Source organism: Lacerta agilis, chromosome 1, assembly GCF_009819535.1.
Source record: "Lacerta agilis isolate rLacAgi1 chromosome 1, rLacAgi1.pri, whole genome shotgun sequence".
NCBI lineage: Eukaryota > Metazoa > Chordata > Lepidosauria > Squamata > Lacertidae > Lacerta > Lacerta agilis.
Window position 1 is genome coordinate 6,191,489 of NC_046312.1, and position 17,570 is coordinate 6,209,058.

Consider the following 17,570-nt stretch of genomic DNA (forward strand, 5'->3'; position numbering starts at 1 on the left):
TGCATATCTGCATGATTTAAATTTGGAAGAAGTCTATTGCATTGGAGGGGGCTGGACTAGATGACTCTTTGGGTCCCTTCCAGCTCTGCAATTCTATGATTCCATAAGTAAAGGCAAGCATTGGGAGAGATTATTTAGGACATGCCACGCTTCAAATGGGTGTAATGGCCATTCAATCCAAAGAACTTCACTAGGAAGAGGGGTTGACTGTTAAAATTCCTCTGGAAAAGATAGCTCTGGGAGGGCAGCTGCACATTTAACAAATGACACGTCCCAGAATATTTTGGTGGGAGCCATGACTCTTTAAAATGGCATTATAGTGCTTTAAATGCATAGTACAGATGGGGCCCAAGAATGTCTCTCAAGGGTCAGAGTGTTCAGGCAGAGGTATACAAGGTAGGAGTGCCCAGAGGGGAAAATATTAGGATTATTATTATTATTATTAGAAATATTAGGACTATTTGCTAGCATGGTCCATCTCCAGGGCCTCCAGAATTTAAATCTCTCCATGGATGAGAATCTTGTGAGTGAAATGCCTCTTACTTTAAATGCCCATCCATATAAACTTGTGTGCACATCAAGTTGCCATTTGGTACATATCCTGCCTGACAGCTCCGTTCGCATTCTGGTAAAGTTCTGTTTTGAACTGTTGATTCATCTATTGGTTATTTATAACAAATTGTTGTGACACACACACACACACACACACACACACACAGCCTACCCGATGAGGTGGTCTATCATTACACCCTTGAGGGCTAGACATTTGCAGGTTTTTCAAAACGGAAGCTGAGTCTGAATTCTGGGCCCCGTACTGAACTGTGCAGTTATGTAGTGCTGTTGAAGAACACACATGCTTCCTTGCTTTGGGGACATTCCCAGAGGGTACCCAGATATAAGACTGTGTGAACCACGAATCAGGAATCTCCAATCTCAGCCCTTCCTTCCCTGGTGGTCTCAGCCCTCACCCTCCCCTTCCATGGAATATCAGTACAGGCCTACTTCACAGGGTTGTATGGAGGATATGATCACACTTTTAGAACACAAAGAGAGAGAGAGAGAATTATCCAAATGCTAATAATTTTGGCTACCTGCCATGTGGGTTCCTCCAGAATTGCCCATTAGGACTGTGGTCCACTGGGACATCAAATGACCTTGGAAAAGGCTTGGACAGAAGAGAAGAAGAAGAGTTTAGATTTGATATCCCGCTTTATCACTACCTGAAGGAGTCTCAAAGCGGCTAACATTCTCCTTTCCCTTCCTCCCCCACAACAAACACTCTGTAAGGTACCGGTAAGTGAGGCTGAGAGACTTCAGAGAAGTGTGACTAGCGCAAGGTCACCCAGCAGCTGCATGTGGAGGAGCGGGGAAGCGAACTCGTTTCACCAGATTACAGGACTACTGCTCTTAACCACTACACCACACTGGCTCTATGCCAGAGTCACTGTCTTGTGCCCAATATTTTTTCAGATACCAAGAAGAAGAAGAAGAAGATTTGATATCCCGCTTTATCACTACCCGAAGGAGTCTCAAAGCGGCTAACATTCTCCTTTCCCTTCCTCCCCCACAACAAACCCTCTGTGAGGTGAGTGGGGCTGAGAGACTTCAAAGAAGTGTGACTAGCCCAAGGTCACCCAGCAGCTGCATGTGGAGGAGCGGGGAAGCGAACCCGGTTCACCAGATTACGAGTACATTGGTACCCGATCCGTTCCAGAGTGCCGTTCTCACCCCTAAAAGTACGTAACCCGAGCGTCCATTTTGCGCATGCGCAAAGCGCGACATCGCACTTCTGTGCACGCGCGAACTGCACAGAATGCTTCTGCGCATGCACAGACCACGCGGACATGCGCAGAAGCATCCGCACGCCGAAAAACACTTCCGAGTTACCGGGGTACGTAACCTGAAAATACGTAAGCCGAAGCAGACGTAACCTGAGGTACAACTGTTAACCACTCTTAACCACTACACCACACTGGAAAGGGCAGCGAAAATGAGTTTGGAGAAAAGGCGAGTTAGAGGGGACATGATAAGAGTTACAGAATTATTCATGGAATGGAGAAAGTGTATAGAGAAATGTTTTTTTCCTCCCTCCTCTCATAACATTAGAATTCATCTACGTCCAACAAAGTTGAAGGCTGCACAGCTGGAGGCAGCAATGCTTCTGAATCCCAGTTGCTGGAAACAATAGGAGGGCAGAAGGCTCTTGTGCTCAGATCCTGCTCCCTGGATTCCCACAGGCATCTGGTTGGCCCCTGAGAGAAGAGGATGCTGGACAAGGTGGGCCATTGGCCTGTTCTAGCAGGGCTTTTCTTTTGTACGTTTCTCCCAGTACATTTCCAAGCACAATTCAAAGTGTTGGCGCTGAGCTTTAAAGTCCTAAACGGCCTCGGCCCAGTATACCCGAAGGAGTGTCTCCACCCCCATCGTTCAGCCCGGACACTGAGGTCCAGCTCCGAGGGTCTCCTGGCAGTTCCCTCACTGCGAAAAGTGAGGTTACAGGGAACCAGGCAGAGGGCCTTCTCGGTGGTGGCACCCGCCCTGTGGAATGCCTTCTCACACAATCTTACCCTGAGGGCCGCATTCCTTCAAGGAGAACGTTATGGGGGCCTCGGCCCAGTATACCTGAAGGAGCGTCTCCACCCCCATCGTTCAGCCCAGGCACTGAGGTCCAGCTCCAAGGGCCTTCTGGCAGTTCCCTCACTGCGAAAAGTGAGGTTACAGGGAACCAGGCAGAGGGCCTTCTCGGTAGTGGCACCCACCCTGTGGAACGCCCTCCCATCAGACGTCAAGGAAATAAACAACTACCTGACTTTTAGAAGACATCTGAAGGCAGCTCTGTTTAGGGAAGTTTTTAATGTTTGCTGTTTCATCGTGTTTCTAATCTTCTCTTGGGAGCCGCCCAGAGTGGCTAGGGAAACCTAGCCAGAAGGGTGGGATATCGATAAATTATTATTATTATTATTATTATTATTATTATTATTATTATTATTATTGCTTATGGAATGACCCCTCCGCCCTTGCCTGGACTCCAAGGACCAGAAGCGCTGAAAAGTGCTCCATCCAGTTGTCTGAAACACAGCACTCCTCTCCTCTCCAGGAAACGGCAGGCTAGTGGAGAAGGTTCCTGTTGGTTGAAACAAAAAGACTTGCGTTATCTGCCATATCTCTTGATACCTATTAACACAATCAGATTTACTTAGCGCACCAGCGGGTGCTGCAATAATCTCTCTCGCTCCTTATTCCCATCTCGCTCCCCTTTTCCTGCTCAACTTGGGCTGCTTTGTTTGCATACCTTCTCCTCTTGGGATGTGTTTGCGGGGCTTACCTTTGGCTTCCGGAAATGCTATGATGCTGAGAGATGTTGCCTGCCTCCTCCGTCCAGCCCTCTACCCACCCCCACCCCCCCGCGGCAGCATCCCTGAACACATTTGCCTTTGAACGCTCCCCAAACTTGACTTTGATTAGCCGTGCTAATAAACGAGAGAGATTTCATCCTCTCCCCCACCCAGCGCTCTTTATTAATGTCACTCGTTCGAGTTGAAAAGATGTGCACTTAATGCTCGCTTTTCATCTCCGTCAAGAAAGCAACGCTGAGCAAACAACAATAAAAGTAACAATAAAAGTATTTAACGATAGCATATAGGATTTGTCGAGATGGTAATCAGGGGAACTGGTAATTGAAGCTCTCTTTTTCTTTCTTTCTTTCTTTTTTTGGGCGGGGTGGCGGTGGAGAGAAAAAACCTTTTCTTCTGAATCCTTCCGCCTGCTTAATAGGATGAAATTAGCTGGAGTGGCTCCGTGTTTGAAGAGGTTATGATCTAATTGGCAGTGCCTCCTGGGTTTGCGGCTGGACCAAGTGATCAGGTGGAGTCGCAGGAGGGCATGGGAACCTCTGAAGTACAAGGCTCAGCTTCCGCCATACTAATTAGCCTAAATTAGCTATGCTGGTTTTTGTGCCGGCTTTTGAATTCCCCCGGTAATGCTTTTATCGGGGCCGTACGGAGAGAAATATTAAGCGGCCAACCAAGTTCACCTGCTTAATGGCAAGGATGCCAGGGGTCGCTCGGTGAGGGGTTTTTTTCTTCTTCCCCCTTTTAAGCACCAAACCTAAAGCAACTAGCTTATAATAACAAACAGAAACCTCTGACTGAAGAGCGTTAGGAAATAACACCAGGGTATCAAGGTAAAAGGTAAAGGGACCCCTGACCGCTAGGTCCAGTCGCGGACGACTCTGGGGTTGCGGTGCTCATCTTGCTGTCTGAACTCCTGGGCAGCTGCTGCCAGTCAGTGCTGGCAATGCTGACCTAGATTGACCAATGGCCAGACTCATTACATGGCAGCTTCCAATCCTGGCTACAGTGGTACCTCAGGTTAAGAAATCAATTCGTTCCGGAGGCCCGTTCTTAACCTGAGGTACCACTTTAGCAGATGGGGCCTCCCACTGCTGCCGTGCCGCTGGCGCATGGTTTCTCTTCTCTGGGGTTGCGGCGCTCATCTTGCTTTATTGGCCGAGGGAGCCGGCGTACAGCTTCCGGGTCATGTGGCCAGCATGACTAAGAGCAGCGCACGGAAATGCCGTTTACCTTCCCGCCAGAGCGGTACCTATTTATCTACTTGCACTTTGACGTGCTTTCGAACTGCTAGGTGGGCAGGAGCTGGGACCGAGCAACGGGAGCTCGTCCTGTCGCAGGGATTCGAACCGCCGACCTTCTGATCGGCAAGCCCTAGACTCTGTGGTTTAACCCACAGCGCCACCCGTGTCCTGGGTATCAAGCGTGCTCCTAAAGATAGACTCAGGAGGACCACACGTTGTGCTCCTCCTCGAGGAATGAAGATGTTTCCTTAGCATCCGGTCAGTTCCTCGTCCGTTTAAGCATATGGAAAGAGCCTTGCTGGGTTAAGCCAGTGGCCCATTGACATCCTGTTCTCATACTGGCCAAGCAGATGCCTGCTTGTGAGCTTCTCCTAGAGAGGGCTTTCGATGTCTGCTAGCCATGAAGGCTCTGCTCTTACCTTCACCAGCAGCTGGAAACCATGGGAAGGGCCAGTGCACTTAGGCACATGTTCTGCTCCCCGGTTTCTCACAGGCACCTGGCCGGTCACTGTAAGAACAGGATGCAGGACTAGATGGGCCATTGGCCAGATCCAGCAGGGATCTTCTTATGTTCTTAAAAGGAAGAATAATTGGCTTGATGGCTGAGCATCTGCTATGCATGCAGGACATCCCAGGTTCAATCCCCAGCATCTCCAGGAAGGTCTGGGAGGGACTCCCTGTCTGAACCCCTGGAGAGCTGCTGCCAGTCAGTACTGGCAATGCTGACCTAGATTGACCAACGGCCAGGCTCATTACATGGCAGCTTCCAATCCTGGCTACAGTGGTACCTCAGGTTAAGAACTCAATTCGTTCCGGAGGCCCGTTCTTAACCTGAAACCGTTCTTAACCTGAGGTACCACTTTAGCAGATGGGGCCTCCCACTGCCGCCGTGGTGCTGGCGCGTGATTTCTCTTCTCATCCTGAGGTAAAGTTCGTAACCCGGGGTAGTATTTCTGGGTTAGCGGAGTCTGTAACCTGAAGCATCTCTAACCTGAGGTACCACTGTATGTGAAATTGCATCTCTGTAACACACACTCTGAATATGCTCCATGTATGATTGATTCTGTTATTGCTTGTATAGCTATGTGTTAGTTTGTACATAAGTTTATATGTAACTAGCTGGCCCGACCACGCGTTGCGGTGGCTTTTTTGTGAAATGGAAAAGGAAGCTCTATATATATATATATATATAAATGTAAACTGTCCATGCCCACAGCTTCTCCCGTTGAATTTCCGCCTGCCCCCTCTCCATATTTCCCTCGGTTTCTGACTGCCTCCACACAGCTTCTCCCGTTGAATTTCCGTCTGCCTCTTCTCTGTATTTCCCTCCATTTCTGACTGCATTGCTATGGTTTTTTTGTGTTTTTAAATTCATAGCTGACCCTGGTCTCGCTCTAGATTTACTATCTCCCCCCCCCAAACCTGATACATGGTACAGTCCACTCTGGGGCTGGGGTCAGAAGGGACCATAACGATGCAAGGAGGGGTGATGGGGAACTAGTAGGGTCCTTATACATTTGTGTGCGGCGCTTTTTCCTCTTCTGATAACTGGAGTTTCGTTTGTAAAGCGATACAGCAGTGCAGAAAGGATTTTTTGTGGAGACAGGATAGGGAGTGAAGCATAGTTGCTGAGCTTTCTCATCCCACATCCACCCCGCCATAAGGAATGGTATGGCCTGGGCCTAAAAACCTTTTCCTGCCTGGAGCTGAAACTACTAAGAACATTTCTGCCTGGGGAAGGAGAGTTTAGTCCTTCCTATTAACTGTTTTGTTGGTGGTAAGGCCCTTGGCACAGGCTGAGGCTAAGGGTATCAATGGGGGTTGTCCCTGCTGTCTGAAAATGGCTGACTGAGGTGAAGGAGGTTTTTGGATCGGCGCACAGTCTGTGACACTGCCCTATGATGAGCCTTTCTATTGGTTGTTGTTCAAAGCCTTCAGTTCTGTTGCTGGTGACACGTAATGCGTGCGCCAATTTTTGGGGGGCCTTTATTCTATATTTTAGGCATGACAGGTGTGGTTTTTTTGAATTTTTATTATGCTAGATCCTTCCCCCATGGTCATGTTACGCTTTGTCCTAAATTTGATGTGGTTTGGTCCAGCGGTTACGGAGCAAGGTGGGGCCGGACGCGCACGCAATGGGAACATATATATATATATGAATATATATATATATATATATATATATATATATATATATATATATATATATATATATAACACTATTATTATTATTATTATTATTATTATTATTATTATTATTATTAAAATATGTGTTCAAATGTGAGCAGAGCTTGACTGGACTACCAGCTTCTATACATAAATCCGTTAAAAGTGGTTTCATCCTCCACCCGCCTTGCCCTGCATGTTGACTTTAATGCAAGGCCCGCTGTCTCCCGCAGAGCTCTCTCCCAGGGAAGCTTGCCTCGGTTTGCAGCCCCCATCTGTTTTGTCATGGAAGAGGCGAGGCCCTTTTCAAAGCCAGGCGACTTCCCTTCCTGGAGGGAGGGCCCAGGAGAGGCGCTCTTATTTCTCGCTTTCCTCTCCTCTCCTTTTGTAAGCTATTGGCATTTTTTAATTTTCGCTTCCCATCCCCCGATTAATCAACTTTAACCGTGCAAAGAGATTTGTGGTGCATTCAGAATAATTTTCACAAATCTGTTTTAATTGAAAAATGTGTCTGGGTGGAATAAAAAGAAACAAAGGGGAGAATTTTCTCAGCCCAGAATGTATCTCCCTTTGAGTTGCCGGCAAGCAAGCCAGCAAGCAAGCAGGCAGGGTTGGGTGTGGGTTGAAGAGTCGATACTCTATTTTGAAATACTGATAAGATGAACAGTTAGACAATTTTCACATCCTAGTGACCACAAGTGGCCCCAGCCAGCCTAGCTAGATAAGATCTCTCCAGGTAAAAAGACCATAATTCTTCATAATGTAAGTCTGTGCCACCTGTACTAGAGGAGGCTCCTCTGGATCACTTTTCCCTACAACTTTCCATGTTGGCTGGGAATGATGGGAGTTGTAGTCTAACACATCTGGAGGGCGCCATGTTAGAGAAGGCTGATAGGAATAGGAATAGAAATAATTTATTATTGGCCAAGTACATTTTCCAACATACTTGGAATTTGTTTCGGCTACATTGCAATGTAAACATACATACACTGTTCCTCTCACACTACAAAGAAGCAAAGAAACCCCACCCATAATTTACCTCCCCTTCAGCTATACAACTACGAATTTAACAATTTAATGGCACAAGGGGAAAAAACTATTCTTGTGCCTGGCCAATTTTGTATATGAAGTCCTGTAGCGACATCCAGATGGAAGTAAATCAAGTAGATGATGACCGGGATGTAAAGGATCTGCTACAATTCTCTCTGCTCTCTTCCTAACTCGGGTAGCATAAATTGTCTCTATTGAAGGCAAGCTAACACCAATTACCCTTTCTGCAATTCTTACAGCTCGTTGGAGCCTTTTCTTGTCTCTCTTGGAGGCTGTACCGTACCAAGCTGTTATAGAATTACAGAGAACAGTTTCAATGATGCCTCTGTAGAATTGGATCAACACTTCCTGGGACAATTTAAATTTCCTTACTTGATGCAGGAAATACAGCCTCTGGTGGACATTTTTAATAATACTATTGATGTTGCTTGAACAATTTAAGTTATAAGGAATTATAGAGCCCAGAAACTTAAAGGACTCTACTACTACAACCATGTTACCAAGAATGGAAAGTGGTGGCAGAACGGAAGAGTGCCTTCTGAAATCAATTACCATATCTACTGTCTTTTGGGCATTTAGTACCAAATTATTTTCGGTGCACCACGAAACAAGATGGTCTACTTCCCACCTATACACAGATTCATCGTCCTCCTGGATAAGCCCAATAACTGTTGTGTCATCAGCAAATTTCAAGACCTTTGCTACTCCAGCTGCAGCAGCAACTGACCTGCTGCCAAATTCAGTTCAAGGTGCTGATCTCCGTACCCTTGACATTTGGAAAGAGACATAGCGTGGGTTGCTGACACCCGAAGCAGGGCAAGTGTTTATGTTCCCCCTGGTGGACTGGGCAGCAGTGGTAGAGCAAGCCGCTCTACCCCACTTGGTAAGTGGGGTAGAAGTGGCAGGATCATTAGGTGGGAGTGATCATGCTCTTCTAGAGTTTATTATACAGCGGAAAGGAGCAACCAAGCATACTAAGCGGAAAGGAGCAACCAAGCATACTAAGACTCAAATTCTAGACTTTAAGAAAGCCGACTTCAGAAAATTTAGGGAAACGCTGGGTGTGATCCCATGGTCAATAATACTAAAAGGGAAGGGAGTTCATGATGGATGGGAGTTTGTTAAAAGGGAGATATTAAAAGCACAACTTCAAGCAGTACCAATGAGACGAAAACATGGAAGGTGCCTAAAGAAGCCAGGGTGGCTATCTAAAGAACTTTTAACTGATTTAAGATTTAAAAGGGATATGTACAAAAAATGGAAAAAGGGGGAAATCACCAGAGAGGAATTCAAACAAATAGACAGCACGTGTAGAGACAAAGTCAGAAAAGCTAAAGCACAGAATGAACTCAGGCTTGCTAGAGAGGTTAAAAGCAATGTAGATAAATAAGTAGATAATGTAGATAAACAGCTCTTACTGTCAGGAAGTTCTTCCTAATGTTTAGGTGGAATCTTCTTTCTTGTAGTTTGAATCCATTGCCCTGTGTCCGCTTCTCTGGAGCAGCAGAAAACAACCTTTCACCCTCCTCTACATGACATCCTTTTATATATTTGAACATGGCTATCATATCACCCCTTAACCTTCTCTTCTCCAGGCTAAACATACCCAGCTCCCTAAGCCGTTCCTCATAAGGCATCGTTTCCAGGCCTTGGACCATTTTGGTTGCCCTCCTCTGGACACGTTCCAGCTTCTCAGTATCCTTCTTGAACTGTGGTGCCCAGAACTGGACACAGTATTCCAGGTGAGCGAAATACAGTGGTCCTATTACTTCCCTTGATTCACACCACTTCTTTCAGTGCCACTTTTGTGGGGTTTTTTTAAAGGAATATTTACATATTGACTGTTTGGAGCCTCGTTACCCAAAGGTCTCTAAGCGACTTTAATTACATTATATACCATGTTTAATGGTATGTTTTCAATCTCAGCGTTGCTCCAAGGAACTGAAAGTGGCGCATGGTCTTCAGTCGTCTCCTTTTATCCTCACAACAGCCCTGCCAGGTGGATATGTGATTACTTTCCTTTCTCTATGTGAACTGGCAACCCCCCCCCCCCCTGGAAAGATGTGAGCAGCTCAGGGAAATTATGAGCCAGACGCTTAGAAGAAGAAGAAGAAGAAGAGTTTGGATTTGATATCCCGCTTTTCACTACCCGAAGGAGTCTCAAAGCGGCTAATATTCTCCTTTCCCTTCCTCCCCCACAACAAACACTCTGTGAGGTGAGTGGGGCTGAGAGACTTCAGAGAAGTGTGACTGGCCCAAGGTCACCCAGCAGCTGCATGTGGAAGAGCGGGGACGCGAACCCGGTTCACCAGATTACAAGTCCACCGCTCTTAAGCACTACACCACACTGGCTCTCTTGATATCACTGGAGTTACATAAGACAGTGGCTGCCCAACAACAGAGGAGTTTTGGACTGGTACAACAGGAATGCCGGTGTGTGGTGAGAATGCTGCAAACCTATGGGAATTATATGGACATAAAATCCACGCAGAAGTACAACACCTCTCTCAACTCACCTGTGGGAACAATTCAGAGGCTGTGAAAGAATGAAAGGATAACAACAGAGAGCCAAAAGGACTTTTGGAAATAAATATGAAATGCAGTAAAAATGAGATGAGATTAGAGCCCTCCAAACCTTGAAGCATGGTGAGTCCCAGAAATAAGTAAGTAAGTAAATAATTGAGCAATTAAGTAATTAAATAATTAAATAAATTATAATTGGATAGAATATTTGGATTATTTGATATATATGCATAATTTGGAATATTTGATATGGTTTTGATTGGATTGTTAATTTGGAATATTTAATAAAAATGATTTATTTATTTTTTTAAAAACCAGCCCTGCCAGGTGGGTTAGGCTGAGAGAGAGCAGCTGGCCCATGATCACTTAGGAAGCTTCGAAGCTGTGCTGAGGATTTGAACGCAGAACCCGCATGTCAAAGGCCAATATCACAATGGCTCTTGAAAAGTGTGCCGTGGAAAAATAATGGGGAAAGGGATGCATTTTTAAAAAAATAAAATGAAATAAAAATGAAATAGAGAAATTGGAAGTGATTTGGTTTGACATCAGTAAACAGAAAGGTGTAGTTCTTATTGCATTTTTTAATTCCCAAATTTCCTTCTTCATAATCCTTTTTGCAAACTGTTGTTTTTTTTTATATAGAAAACATCAGCATATTTTACATTTTCATGTAGAAGGGAGTTATTCTGAGAGTTTCCTCATAAGCGATCCACATTTCTTCTTTTACCATCTCCCCCTCCCCTTCTTTCTTTAGTAAACTTAATTTGAATTTAGAAAGTCTCCAAATGATAATTGAATCACAAGTTTGGATTAGAATTCTAGCAGCAACACTTGACTTGGTCAAAATCACTGTTACGAAGAGATGCAATTTTTACACAGTACTTCACATTGATTAAGTAATGTGTGAAAATGGGGGGGGGGAGAGAATTTGAATCTTAATCATAGTCATTTGCATGAAATAAAAGTCTGTGTCAAGGGAACATGCATTATAATAACTCCTCGGTGTTTCGGTTGCATCAGTGAGCAAAGAAGTTGTCTACTTCCCGCACCTGACCCCACCAACAATGTATAAGAATTCCTTCATTTCCAGTGCAGCTTTTTTTGACGACGTGAGAGTTTTGCATTATGTGAGTTATTTCAGCTGGTTGAACCAGTGTGTATATGTTTGGCTCCTTCGGCACAGGGTGAGAGAGGCCAATTTTACTCAAGCTTGGCAAACCTAAGAGGAAAGTGTTAATAAACTGGTAACCACATCAGTGTGAGAGCCAGTGTGGTGTAGTGGTTAAGAGTGGTAGACTTGTAATCTGGGGAACCGGGTTCGCGTCTCCACTCCTCCACATGCAGCTGCTGGGTGACCTTGGGCTAGTCACACTTCTCTGAAGTCTCTCAGCCCCACTCACCTCGCAGAGTGTTTGTTGTGGGGGAGGAAGGGAAAGGAGATTGTTAGCCGCTTTGAGACTCCTTCGGGTAGTGATAAAGCGGGATATCAAATCGAAACTCTTCTTCTTCTTCTTTATCAGTTGCATACCCTCCCATATTTCTCTAATAATAATAATAATAATAATAATAATAATAATAATAGCTGCACGCCCATTGGCTGGGTTGCCCCAGCCACTCCGGGTGGCTTCCAACATATATAGGTAAAGGTAAAGGGACCCCTGACCATTAGGTCCAGTCGTGTCCGACTCTGGGGTTGCGGCGCTCATCTCGCGTTACTGGCCGAGGGAGCTGGCATACAGCTTCTGGGTCATGTGGCCAGCATGACAAAGCCACTTCTGGCGAACCAGAGCAGCACACGGAAACGCTGTTTACCTTCCCGCCGGCGCGCTACCTATTTATCTACTTGCACTTGACGTGCTATCGAAGTGCTAGGTGGGCAGGAGCAGGGACCGAGCAACGGGAGCTCACCCCGTCATTGCAGGGATTCGAACCGCCAACCTTCTGATCGGCAAGCCTTAGGCTCTGTGGTTTAACCCACAGCGCCACCTGCATCCCTTCCAACATATATAAAAACATAATAAAACATTAAACATTAAAAAAACCTCCCTGTATAGGTGTCAGGGCCAGATTCAGGTTTGATGAGGCCCCAAGCTACTGAAGGTAATGGGGCCCTTTATATGTCCAGCTGTCCTTTGTCAACAACAAATTGTCGCTGTTTTTTGTGTTGAATATATGCTGTATGTCTAGTTACAGGTAGGTATCCGCGTTGGTCTGCCGTAGTCGAAACAAAATAAAAAAAATAGAAAATTTCTTCCAGTAGCACCTTAGAGACCAACTAAGTTTGTTATTGGTATGAGCTTTCGTGTGCATGCACATATGCTATATGGTAATTTATGGACCTAATAGGTATCTAAAGCCATTCGCACATAACAAAATATGTATTTTATCAAAGTAATTGTTGAACTGAAATACAATTTGGAAATGTACATCCAGTTTGTTTTCCCTTAAAAAAAAAATTTGGGGCCCCCAAGAGAGTGGGGCCCTAAGCTATAGCCTGTTTAGCTTATACGTAAATCCGGCACTGATAGGTATCATCTAAAGGTTGTATAGTTACTTATTGCCTTTGCTTGGGGGGTTGCATAACTCTATACCCTCCAACATTTCTCTGATGAAAACAGGGAGGTCCTAAGGAAAAGTGGGACATTCCGGAATTACATCAGAAACCGGGATGGCTTCTGTAGATCGGGGACTGTCCCTGGAAAACAGGGACACTTGGAGGGTCTGCTGTTGCTTCTGAAGCATGCAGGTAACAAGACATGAAGTTACAGCCTTAAATCTCCTCCTGCTCTACCATCCTTTATAGGCAACTTTGCCCCTGGAAACCTTTAGGCTAGGCTTCTGTCATGCAATCTATGTTGGGCTGCCTTTGAAGGTCGTTTGGAAGCTTCATCTGGGATATGGCTGCAAGAACGTTAACAGGGATGCTAAATTTCATTAATATTTCTTCATGCAGGCTCTTTGAATCCTGACCTACAATCTTGGACCTCTGAATGAAATCCACACAACAGTTAAAAATGCATGTTCCAGAGAAAGTACGATGAAAACAGACCATCAGCAAAGTCAAACAACGGCAGTTCTAATGCCCAAGGCCTGAGCAAACAGACAGGTTTTTCACCTGGCACCTGGAAGCCAGCAGTGTGGGTGCCAACTGAATTTCCAGGGGAGGGCATGCCAGCGCTGGGGTGCAGCCATGGAAAAGGCCCATCCAGGTGTCACTGCCAGGTTCCCAGTGGTGGAGTGCTAAGGTGGGCATCCCTGGAAGATATCAAGTCACAGGCTTCTCCCCATTCCACCAGCATCTACCACTCCCTAAGAGACACCTTTCCTTACTGGGTAGTCACTTACTTATAAAGAGGAAATGCTCTCATCCTCTCCAGGCTAAAGATACCCAGCTCCTTCGACCATTCCTCATAAGGCTTTGTTTCCTGATCATCTTGGTTCAGACCCTCCAAGTGTCCCCATTTTCCAGGGACAGTCCTGCGTTCACTGAAGCCGTCCCGGTTTCTGATTTGATCCCGGAATGTCCCGCTTTTCCTTAGGATGTCCCTATTTTCATTGGAGAGTACGAAGTTATCCAACCCCTGAGACATCTGGAGGCAATCCTGTATAGGGATGGTTTTTCATGATGTGTTGGAAGCTGCCCAGAGTGGCTGGGGCAACCCAGTAAGATGTGTGGGGTATAATTATCATTACAGAATGGGACATCCCTATTTTCATCGTAGAAATGTGGGAGGGTGTGTTGGTTGCCCTCCTCTGCACACCTCCCAGCTTGTCAATATCCTTACTAAATTGTTCCAGTTACAGGTAGGTAGCCATGTTGGTCTGCCATAGTCAAAACAAAATATAAAATAAAAAAAATCCTTCCAGTAGCACCTTAGAGACCAACTAAGTTTGTTCTTGGTATGAGTTTTCGTGTGCATGCATGTATCTGAAGAAGTGTGCATGCACACGGAAGCTCATACCAAGAACAAACTTAGTTGGTTTCTAAGGTGCTACTGGAAGGATTTTTTGATTTTATATTTTGTTCTTTCTAAATTGTGGCAGCCAGAACCTGACACAGGACTCCAAATTCTCAAAACAAACACAGCTCTCCCTTCTCATCTAATCTGGCCTTTAAGAGGCAAATTTCTGGCACTGCTTAAACCAATCTCCAGCACTTTAATTTGTTTCTTAAGTCAGCGTTATTTTACAGTGCAGTTCTATGCATGTCTACTCAGAACAAGTTCCCATTGTGTTCAACAAGACTTCATTTTTTATTATTGCATTCATAGAATCATAGAATCCTAGAGTTGGAAGAGACCACAAGGGCCATCCAGTCTACCCCCTGCCAAGCAGGAAACAACCTTTCTTGTAGTTTGAATCCACTGCCCCGTGTCCGCTTCTCTGGAGCAGCAGAAAACAACCTTTCTCCCTCCTCTAGATGACATCCTTTGATATATTTGAACATGGCTATCATATCACCCCTTAACCTTCTCTTCTCATATTCCACCTTTTCCTCCAAGGAGCTTGAGGAGGCATACATGATTCTTCCCCTGCTCATTTAATCCCCACAACAACCCTGTGAGGTAGGTTGGGCTGAGGAACAGTGACTGGCCCAGGTCACCCAGTGAGCTTCATGGCCCAGCAGTGATTTGAACCCTGGTCTCTCCCAGGTTCAAGTCTGACACTCATACTGCTGTGTCTCACTAGATAGGGGAGGCTAACCTGTTGCATCTCTGCTGGAATGAAACCCTGCAGGGTGTAATATTATGTTATTCCTCTATGCCCCCCGCAAGATGTCTCTTTTTAAAACAAAACAAAAATGAAACAAGCCGTTCTACACCCCCTGAAGCTCTCCGGCCTCTGAGTCCCCCCCCCCATGCCCTTCTCGGAGGACCACCACCACTGAGAGCAATTCTGATGAGGAGACCAGAACGTTACACAGTGTTCTGGATAAGGGCAGGCCATTGATTTGTATAATAGCATTATAATCCCTCTGAATTAGTCTGCTTCCACATTCGTAATGCATTCTAACACCCTGTTCCCATTTTTATCCTTAGTGGCACGATAATCTTATTTATGCAATTACATTTATCTGAATGACCTGAGGGATGCCCAAAACATTCCAATGACCAGACACTTCTGATAACTGGGAGTGTCGTTTATGGAGGGCAAGAAAGGCACAGAGCTCTCTCTCTCTCTCTCTCTCTCTCTCTCTCTCTCTCTCTCTCTCTCTCTCTGTGTGTGTGTGTGTGTGTACCCTAACACAGGGGTCAGCAAACTTTTTCACCAGGGGGCTGGTCTACTGTCCCTCAGACCTTGTGGGGGGCTGGACTATATTTTGAAGGGGAAAAAATTCCTATGCCACACAAATAATCCAGAGATGCATTTTAAATAAAAGCACACATTCTACTCATGTAAAAACACCAGGCAGGCCCCACAAATAACCCAGATATGATTTTAAATAAAAGGACACATTCTACTCATGTAAAAACACGTTGATTCCCGGACCGTCCGCAGGCCGCATTTAGAAGGCGATTGGGCCGCATCCGGCCCCCAGGCCTTAGTTTGGGGACCCCTGCCCTAACAACTCTGGGAAATAAAACCACTGGTTATACATTGAGTGACATGGGTTCCTTATCCTCTTTGGGGGGACAGGCTGAAGGCAGAGAATGTCTTGTGTGAGTGTCTGGAGGCAGTTGGTGGATGGATAGCGGCTAACAGATTGGGGTTGAATCCTGACAAGACAGAAGTACTGATTTTGGGGGACAGAGGGCAGACAGGTATGGAGGACTCCCTGGTCCTGAATGGGGTAACTGTGACCCTGAAAGACCAGATGTGCAGCCTGGGAGTCATTTTGGACTCACAGCTGTCCATGGAGGCGCAGGTAAATTCTGTGTCCAGGGCAGCTGTCTACTAGCTCCATCTGGTACGCAGGCTGAGACCCTACCTGCCCTCAGTATTCCATAACTACATCCATCAAAACTTATTTACACTGCTGAATTTATCTGAATGCTGCCAGTGTTCCCAAATGTACACAATTTACCCCAAGTATATTCAATAAACCTTTTCCAATCTTCTTTAAACGTATGTTCTTATTGTTCTATATGTTAGGTCTGCAAGTTGTGCATATTCCATCAGTTTAAGTTGCCATTCTTCTTTGATTGGGACCTCGCAGCTTTCACAAGAATAAATAATAGATTTAAAACATTGTACAACAACAGCTTAAAGATTAAAATCTGAGATAAACACATATACACATAAAGACCTAAAATTTGGGCTACCATACAAATTGGCCTTGCCACCTGTTTTAGCATTTTAACTTTTGTATATTTTAAAGTACAGTTGTGAAATTTTCTCAGACTTGTTGTTTCATCTCTCTTCGTAAAACACTCTGAGGCTGTTGTTGTTTCTCACAGTCAGGCAGTGTGTGACTTTCATGAAATAAATAAATTCTGAGCATGACTCGGGTGCGAAAGACCAGCTGTGGCGTTGGGTCTATGAAGGCTCATTCATACCTATAACATCCCTTGGTGCGCATGTAGGAGCCAGTCAATTCCTTTTCGAAGTATAATTGCCATTTGCGCCAATATAGCATGTCTAAATCTCAAGCCCTCCCCTCCTCCCTTCCCCCTCTTTTTAATTCACTTATTAAATGTACATACTGTAGGACTAAAACTTAGCAAACAAAATCTATGCCCGGGAGCAAATCCTTTGTACAATATTTGAGGGGGAAGAAAGAAATAGTTATCCTGGGTGTCAAATGACAGAGGTGAAAAATAATTAAATTAGCCCCCCCCCTTCTCTCTCTCAAATGCATCAATTACTCCGGAGGAAGACTCCCCTGTTTAAATATTAATTTGAAATTTGGCATGCCATTAATCCATAAATATGGGTTGGTGGCGCATTTGTGTGACTTAAATGTGTGCATACCAGAGGTGTATTGACATAGCTAGCTGTAATTACTGCTCAAGGAAATGTTATAGGCTTTAGTCTGTTATGTAAGTTGAGCTGCGGATTGGGAAGACGCCTCCCGGATTGGCCTAATACTGCCAGTCAGTTGCTCCCCTGCGAAAAACTCTCCGAAGGCGTTTCCATCTCCGGAGTTGTTTTCTTCGGATTAAATACCACTTTGGATTCAGTTTGATCACTAAAACAGAATACATCAGCTCAACACTTGCATACATTTCCAGATGACCCAATAAAGGCTTTTGCTGGCTGTCATGCTCCCCCCCACTCCCAAGTTGCATTGGCACAA